Source organism: Jatropha curcas, chromosome 1 (assembly GCF_041381405.1).
Source record: "Jatropha curcas cultivar XTBG-Jc1 chromosome 1, XTBG_Jcur_1.0, whole genome shotgun sequence".
Taxonomy (NCBI): domain Eukaryota; kingdom Viridiplantae; phylum Streptophyta; class Magnoliopsida; order Malpighiales; family Euphorbiaceae; genus Jatropha; species Jatropha curcas.
Window position 1 is genome coordinate 10,372,216 of NC_143151.1, and position 8,635 is coordinate 10,380,850.

General features: G+C 38.9%; 1 non-coding gene across 1 annotated transcript; it reads right to left on the reverse strand.

Annotated features, from left to right (window-relative positions):
• Nucleotides 1-3,236: 3,236 nt before the first annotated feature.
• LOC119371599 (small nucleolar RNA R71) lies at nucleotides 3,237-3,343 on the reverse strand. The gene has a single exon (XR_005179230.2). It is a non-coding gene; the product is annotated as a small nucleolar RNA R71 (small nucleolar RNA).
• Between the last annotated feature and the right edge of the window lie 5,292 nt (nucleotides 3,344-8,635).

Here is an 8,635-nt window from a genome sequence, read left to right on the forward strand (position 1 = left end):
AAATCTTAAAAATCTCATAATCATCAATAATTAATGACTTTGCTTGATTAAAACTTAATTTGCCCATAATTGATCATTTCCTGGATTAGGATTAAAATCTACTTAATGACGTGGAATTAAAATAAAATAACAAAAGTAAATTAAAACTGGGAGACAGTTGCGTCACGCAGCTGTCCTACGAAGAATAGGCGCGTGACGCAACTCTTGTCACTATTCTGGAACTTACAACAGTTGCGTCACGCAGCTGTTCTATGAAGAACAGTCGCGTGACGGAACTCTAGTTATGATCCTGTAGACTAGAACAGTCGCGTCACGCAGCTGTTCTATGAAGAACAGTGCGTGACGGAACTTCTAGCTACGTGGCAGAGCTGTTCATAGTTTATTTAAAACACTCAGACATATTGATTATTTATTTACAATGAAACACTAAACAGAGTATAAAACAAAATAAAAACTGAGTACGCGAACAGCTGCGTCACGCAGGTGGTCTAACCCAAAATAAAGGATTTTGGACACGAACAGTCGCGTCACGCAGGTAGTAGCTACGTGACGCGGCTGCTCTGGTCCGCAACTACCTTTCAAACCTTCCTTTTTTTCGTGTTCTTTTTGTTTAAAGTGATTAAAACCAACCCAAAAGAGTTCAACAATGGGCAAACTTGCGTTTTATCAATAACAATTCAACCGAAAATGTGAAAATGAGATTTTAAGAGATAGAATACTAAAAACGAAAAAGAAAAGTTAGAATCGTTACCTAGCCCTCAGATTTGAGGATTGCATACGCTGATATTGATTTAGAGATAATGTTTCACAATCCCAGAGCGCAATCACCAAGTTCTTTCACGAAAATAAAATTGTTTTCCTCTCTTTTCCTCCTTTTTATGTTTTGTATTATCTTTCTTTGATCTTAAATCTAAATATCTATGACTTGATCTACCTCAAGTTTACTCAGTGGAGTTCTTGAGAAAGAGCTTTAGTCATTTTTTAGATACCTAAACTTAGCAAGTTGTATTTCTTAGAGGAAAATGAGAGCAAAGTGTCAAAAGTGCAAAAAGTCTCGTTTTTGCTGTAAAATGTTGTATTTATATGGCTAGGGCAACAGAGCAGTCGCGTCACGCGGGTAGAAGCTGCGTGACGCACCCATAAACCTGCGTGACGCGACTTACTTTTCGTACAGTTGCCGCATATCCATACAAACAGTGCAGGCCGTTGCACGGGCGCGCGCCAGAGGTGTCAGTCCTGTTAGAGCTGCGTGACGCAGCTAAGAGTGCCGTCACGCAGGTACTAGCTGCGTGACGCAGCTAAGAGTGCCGTCACGCAGGTACTAGCTGCGTGACGCAGCCCTAACACGGGTCAAGCTCCTTTGGGCGATTTGATTCAATTTTTGGTTCAAACACTTCTAGTTTATTGTGAAACCTTATCCTTTGTCCTCATATCATCATCGGGTCAGGTGGAGGCATAAAATCACGCGTCAACAAGACCTATTTTGGAAGAGAAAGGAGTCCCAATTAATGAGAAATCCAAAGCCTAAACAGTCATGATCTCCTATGGAAAATTTTGCACTAAATAAGGATTCTATTTCCTAAAAGGAGTCAGATTTGCCTTCAGGAGCTCTATATAAAGAAGGGAACTTCTCATTGTTGTGGATCTCGTTTTTTTATGTTATTCTCTACATAATTCTCTCTCTCTCGAAGACTTCAAGCATCTAAGATTTGTGCCAAGATTCAAGGAAGCCATCCATATAGCTGTGATTCAGTTTTTATTGCTAAACTCTTCATCTTGTTTTTCTTTTCATTATTGTCTTTAAGTATGATGATTGATTCAAGTATGACTGAGTTTTATTTAATTACTATGTCCAGCTAAACTCTTATACTAGGGATTTGATGTAACTTAATTCGATTCCAGTTTATAATATTAGAATTGTTTTTCATTGTTCTTATTATAAATTATTATTGTGCTTAAAGCTTCTAGGCAGAAAATTTCCCCTGGATTGAGTTATTTCAATAATCGCTATCGGGAGAAGGGTTATTGATATGAAAAAGATAATAATTTACTTGAGAATAATAACTTGACGCAGAAGCTATATGGTTTGACTCAAGGGGGGTTTTCATAAGTTAATGATTATTAGGTTATGAACTCACAAAATAACCACAAAACCCAAGGATCTGATTTATGTTTGATTTCACCATTGGAAGATAGGTAATTAAACTAAATTAGAATAGCTAACAATACATCGGGAGAGCTTGTTAGTAACTCTAGGGTTGTTTCTCTTACTTGAACAATTAAAGTTGATTAATAAACTAATAGAATAAGCTGGATAGAATTAAGTGAAATCAAATTCCCTAGTAGTTTAAATCCTTGATTTCTCTTTACCAAATTTCTGTGCTCGATCTCTTCCCGTGTTTTTACTTCCAAATTTATTATCCTTACAGCAATTCTTTCTTATTATCGTTTTAAATAATAATAGGTTAACATAATTTTGGTACTTGATATCCAATCCCTGTGGATACGATACTCTCTTACTCTATATTACTTGTTGCGATTTCGTACACTTGCGAAAATCACTGTCAAGTTTTTGGCGCCGTTGCCGGGGATTGGCGTTATCAATATCAATACGAATTACCCTATTGTTAATTTAGACATTCTTTTATTTTTATTTAATTTTCTTTTAAGAATTATTCCAGGTGTTTTATGCAAAGAAGATCAAGGAAGACTGAACCTCTAATCTTTGATCCAGAAATTGAAAGAACTTTTCGTAGGCACAACGCTGCAAGAAAAGCACGAGAAATAAAACTCGAACAACAAGCAGACATGGCCAACAAAAACGAAAACGAAAACGAGAACATAGTCGGACCCCCATTTCAACATCTGGTCCGTACCTTGAGAGATTACACAACACCTAATCTGAATGGGACAACCTCAAGTATTACAAGACCTAGGGTAGAAGTTAATAATTTTGAGATTAAACCCGCAATTATCCAAATGCTCTCTACCTCGATCAAATATGGGGGTTTGCCTAGTGAAGATCCTAATGCTCATATCACAAATTTTCTAGAAATTTGTGACACTTTCAAACAGAATGGTGTTTCTGAAGACGCAATCAAACTGAGACTTTCCCTTTTACTCTTAGGGATAAAGCGAGATCCTGGTTACAATCATGTCCCACTGGGAGTTTCATAACATGGGATGAATTAGCTCAAAAGTTTCTAGCTAAATTCTTTCCATCTTCAAAAACCACCAAATTGCGCAATGAGATAATGACATTTGCTCACCATGACCAAGAGAGCTTGTATGAAGCTTGGGAAAGATTCAAGGACCTGTTGAGAAAGTGCCCACATCACAGTTTGCCCAAGTGGCTACAGGTACAAACTTTCTATAATGCATTGTCTCCTAACATCAAAATCACTTTAGATGCAGCTGCAGGTGGATCCTTTGAAAAGAAGGGAATTGATGAGGCATATGAGTTAATAGAAGAGATGGCAAGCAATAGCCATTACCAAAACAATTCTGAAAGGAGAAGAACCGCAAGAGTCTATGAAATAGACGCCATTACAGCACTTAATGCCAAGGTGGATAATATGGTAAGAAAATTGGACATGTTAACTACTAATCCTATGAATTCTGTCATGCAAGTTTGTGATAGGTGCAACGGACAACATGGAATTGGAGAATGCATCATGGACTCTTTAAATCCACAAACTTTGGAGCAAGTGAACTATGTGATGAATCAAGGAAAAAAAAATTACCCTTATTCCAATTCATATGATAACAGATTAAGGAACCATCCTAATCTATCCTATGGTAATCCTAACAATGCCTTGAACGCACCACCAGGTTTCCTTCCTCCAGAAAAGAAATCTCGTGATGACCTCCTCACTGCTCTTTCTAAATCACACATGGAGTTCATGAACGAAACCAGAGAGAACCATAAAATCCAGCAAGCTGCAATAAGAAATTTGGAGATTCAGCTAGGACAATTTGCAAACATGATGGCATCTCGACCTCAAGGTACGTTACCTAGCAATACTGAAAAGAATCCAAAAGAACAACTGCAGGCTATCAGCTTGAGAAGTGGCAAACAATTAGAAGAACCACCAAGGAAAGAAAAGGAAGAAAAAGAACAACCAAAGGTGCCCATCGTTGACTTAGAGGAACAAGAAAAAGTAAAACCCTATGTTCCACCTGTTCCCTTCCCACAAAGATTAAAGAAAGCACAAGACGACAAGAGCTTCCTCAAGTTTCTGGATGTATTTAAGAAGCTTCAAATCAATATTCCTTTTGCTGAAGCTCTTGCTCAAATGCCTAGCTATGCTAAATTCCTAATATCCTGAGCAAGAAACGAAAAATCGATGATCAAGGAACGGTAATGTTAACTGAGGAATGTAGTGCAATTATCCAAAACAAATTGCCTCCAAAGTTAAAGGATCCAGGAAGTTTTTCTATCCCTTGCAATATTGGTAATCTTGACTTTGAAAAGGCTTTGGCAGATTTAGGTGCTAGCATTAATCTTATGTCCTATGAAGTTTTTAAAATGCTAGGTATGGGAGAGCTCAAACCAACAAGGATGTCTTTACAATTAGCAGATCGATCAATCAAATATCCTAAAGGGATTGTAGAAGACGTGCTTGTAAAGGTAGGTACATTCATCTTCCCTGTTGATTTTGTTATTCTTGACATTGATGAAGACAGGGAAGGATCTCTAATCCTTGGAAGTCCTTTTCTTGCAACTGCAAGAGCATTGATTGATGTCTATGAAGGTAAGTTAACTCTAAGAGTTGGTCAGGAAGAGATTGTCTTTGATGTGCTTAAATCTTGCAAACTCCCTATGGACTATGGAGATTGTTTTCGAATTGATGTTGTTGATGAATGTGTGGAAAACACTTTGCATGTCGAAAGTAACATTAATGAAGCAAGCATCATGAATGAAAAAGAAAAGGAACCACCTAAACTAGAACTGAAACAACTTCCACCTCATTTAAAACATTCATTCTTAGGTGAGGACCATTCTTTCCCTGTCATTATTTCTTCTCACTTAACGCTTGATCAAGAAGAAAGGTTGTTGCAGGTTCTACGAAGGCATAAGAAAGCACTAGGGCGGTCTATCTCGGATCTACAAGGAATGAGCCCAAGTGTGTGCATGCATAAAATCTTGATGGAAGAAGACTACAAACCTTCAATCGAGCATCAAAGGCAATTGAATCCAAACATGAAGGAGGTAGTCAAGACTGAAATCATTAAACTCCTGGATGCCGGTATCATCTATCCAATTTTCGATAGTAATTGGGTAAGTCCTGTCCAAGTTGTTCCAAAGAAGGGCGGTATGACTGTTATCTCTAATGAAAACAATGAACTAATTCCCACAAGAACAGTCACAGGTTAGCGTGTATGCATAGATTACATAAAACTAAATAAAGCAACACGCAAGGACCACTTTCCCCTACCCTTTATTGATCAAATGCTTGAAAGACTTGCGGGTTATCCTTTTTATTGTTTCTTAGACAGCTATTCAGGATACTTTCAAATACCTATAGCTCCTGAAGACCAAGAGAAAACCACTTTCACTTGCCCTTATGGCACTTTTGCCTATAGGAGAATGCCTTTTGGGCTATGTAATGCCCCTACAACCTTCCAAAGGTGCATGATGTCCATCTTCTCTGATATGGTGGAAAAATTTATTGAAATATTCATGGATGACTTTTCTGTGTTCGGTTCTTCTTTCGATGCATGCCTTCATAATTTATCTTTAGTAATGCAACGATGTGAAGACACTAAACTTGTTTTAAATTGGGAAAAATGTCACTTCATGGTTAGTGAAGGTATTGTTCTAGGGCATAAGATCTCTCAAAAAGGGATTGAAGTCGACAAGGCAAAAATTGAGGTAATTGAAAAACTACCTCCTCCTAACTCAGTGAAGGGAATAAGAAGTTTTCTTGGGCATGCTGGGTTTTACAGAAGATTCATAAAAGACTTCTCAAAAATCACTAAACCTCTTTGTAATTTATTAGTTAAGGATGTTCCTTTTAATTTTGACAAAGAATGTTTAGATGCTTTCAACAGGTTAAAGAAGGAGTTAATCTCAGCCCCTATCATCACTACACCAGATTGGACTCTGCCCTTTGAGCTCATGTGTGATGCTAGTGATCATGCTGTTGGAGCTGTTCTTGGACAAAGAAAGGACAAGAAGTTGCATGTTATCTATTATGCCAGTCGCACATTGTATGATGCGCAATTAAATTATGCAACTACTGAAAAAGAATTGTTAGCTATTGTTTTTGCTTTTGACAAATTCAGGGCATATTTAATTGGAGCTAAAACAATAGTCTATACAGATCACTCAGCCATCAAATACTTGCTGGAAAAGAAAGATGCAAAGCCGAGACTAATTCGTTGGGTGCTTCTATTGCAAGAATTTGACCTAAAAATTTGCGACAAAAAGGGGACCGAGAACCTCATAGCCGACCACCTTTCCAAGATAGAATTGGGGGAAGAAGATACGAGCGAGCTACAAATCAATGAAAGCTTTCCCCATGAGCAACTTCTGTTATTGGCAAATGCTCAAACCCCTTGGTATGCTGACATAATTAATTATCTTGTTTGCAAAATTCCCCCTCCCAATTTTTCTTACCAACAAAAGAAAAAGTTTTTTCATGATATCAAATACTACTATTGGGAGGAGCCCTTTTTGTTCAAGTATTGCAGTGATCAGCTATTCCGGAGATGTATACCGAAAGCTGAAATGGAAAGTGTCCTTAAATTCTGCCATTCAATGGAATACAGAGGTCACTTTGGAGCAAACAAGACAACTGCGCGTATATTAGAAAGTGGTTTGTATTGGCCTAATCTATTTAAAGATGCTTTTAACTATGTTCGTCTTTATGATCATTGTCAAAGGTTAGGTAACATTTCGAAGAGACATGAGATGCCCTTAAATAGCATCCTTGAAGTCGAAATCTTCGATGTATGGGGACTGGACTTCATGGGACCTTTTCCACCATCATACTCCAACCAATACATTCTGGTGGCGGTGGATTATATGTCAAAGTGGGCAAAAGCTGTTGCTCTTCCAAATAATGATGCCAAAAGTGTGATGAACTTCATCAAGAAAAATATTTTTACACGGCATGGCACTCCCAGGGCAATAATCACGGACGGAGGTAAGCACTTTTGCAATAGATATTTAGATTCCCTTCTTGCAAAATATGGTGTTACTCATCGTGTAGGTACTCCATATCACCCTCAAACAAGTGGACAAGTATAGGTCACTAACAGAGAAATCAAAAAGATCTTGGAAACCACCGTTGGACAATCACGGAAGGATTGGTCCAAAAAGCTAGACGATGCTCTATAGGCCTACAGAACTGCATTCAAGACACCTATAGGTATGTCCCCATATCGCATGGTTTACGGTAAGGCTTGTCATCTTCCTGTCGAGTTAGAACATAAGGCGTTTTGGGCCATTCAATTTCTTAACTTCAATGCAAAGGAAGTTGGTCAAAAGTGATTGCTACAACTAAATATGATGGATGAAATGTGCCTCCATGCTTATGAAAGTGCCAAAATATACAAAGATCGCACCAAACAATGGCACGATAAGCATATTATCATGAGGGATCTAAAGGTAGGCCAACAGGTATTGCTCTATAACTCTAGACTCCGTTTATTCCCTGGTAAATTGCGCTCTAGATGGTCCGGTCCATTCACAATCAAGGAAATTTTTCCTCATGGAGCAATTGAAATAATGGATGGTAAGTCAAATCGAAGTTTCAAGGTCAATGCTCAACGTTTGAGAAATTATCACAGTGACAACTTTGAGCCCATCAAGAGTACAATTGGTCTCGTTTAGCCTAAACTAGGTTAAGTGCGTCGAGCTTAACGACGTTAAATAAAAGCGCTTGTGGGAGACAACCCATATAATTTTCTTGTTAAATTTTCATTCCATTTATTTCTTTCCTATTTTATTATTTGCAAAATTCCCAAATTTTCTCCATAATTGTTCTTTTGTTTTAGTTATAACTTTTATTTTTAGGAAAAAGTGAAAGTCCAGAGAAGAGCACGCCCTTCCCGTGCCCCTTAGCACACCCGTGCCATGGGTTGAGAATCCAGCACGCCCAAGCGTGCCTCACAACACGCCTGTGCGCTTTCAAAGATGGTATCACTTGAGAGGCAGAAGAGAGCACGCCCCAGCCGTGCCTAATAGCACACCCGTGCCTTAGAAAAGGGAAAAAAATTCACTTGAGAGTCAGGGACAAGCACGCCCTAGGCGTGCCCAGTAGCACGCCCGTGCTAACTACGCGAAACCTTTCAGCTCGAGCGACAGAGCGAAGCACGCCCGCACCGTGCCACGTAGCACGCCTGTGCCAGGTACGCCCTCTCTTTTGTCTTGCAAGTCAGAAGAAAGCACACCCTGGCCGTGCCATTCAGCACGGCCGTGCCACGATCAGACATAAGCATTAATTGGCGCCCCTATTTAAAGAGCACGCCTTAACTATCTCATCCCTCATTCGCACGCCCTAGCCGTCACCCTTTTTCTCCCAAATTTTCTCTCTTTTTCTCCCCTTTCTCTCAAATCAAACACTCTCCACACCAAATTTTCATATCATCAACCTCAACCATGCCTCCTAGATACAAACGCAGTAGA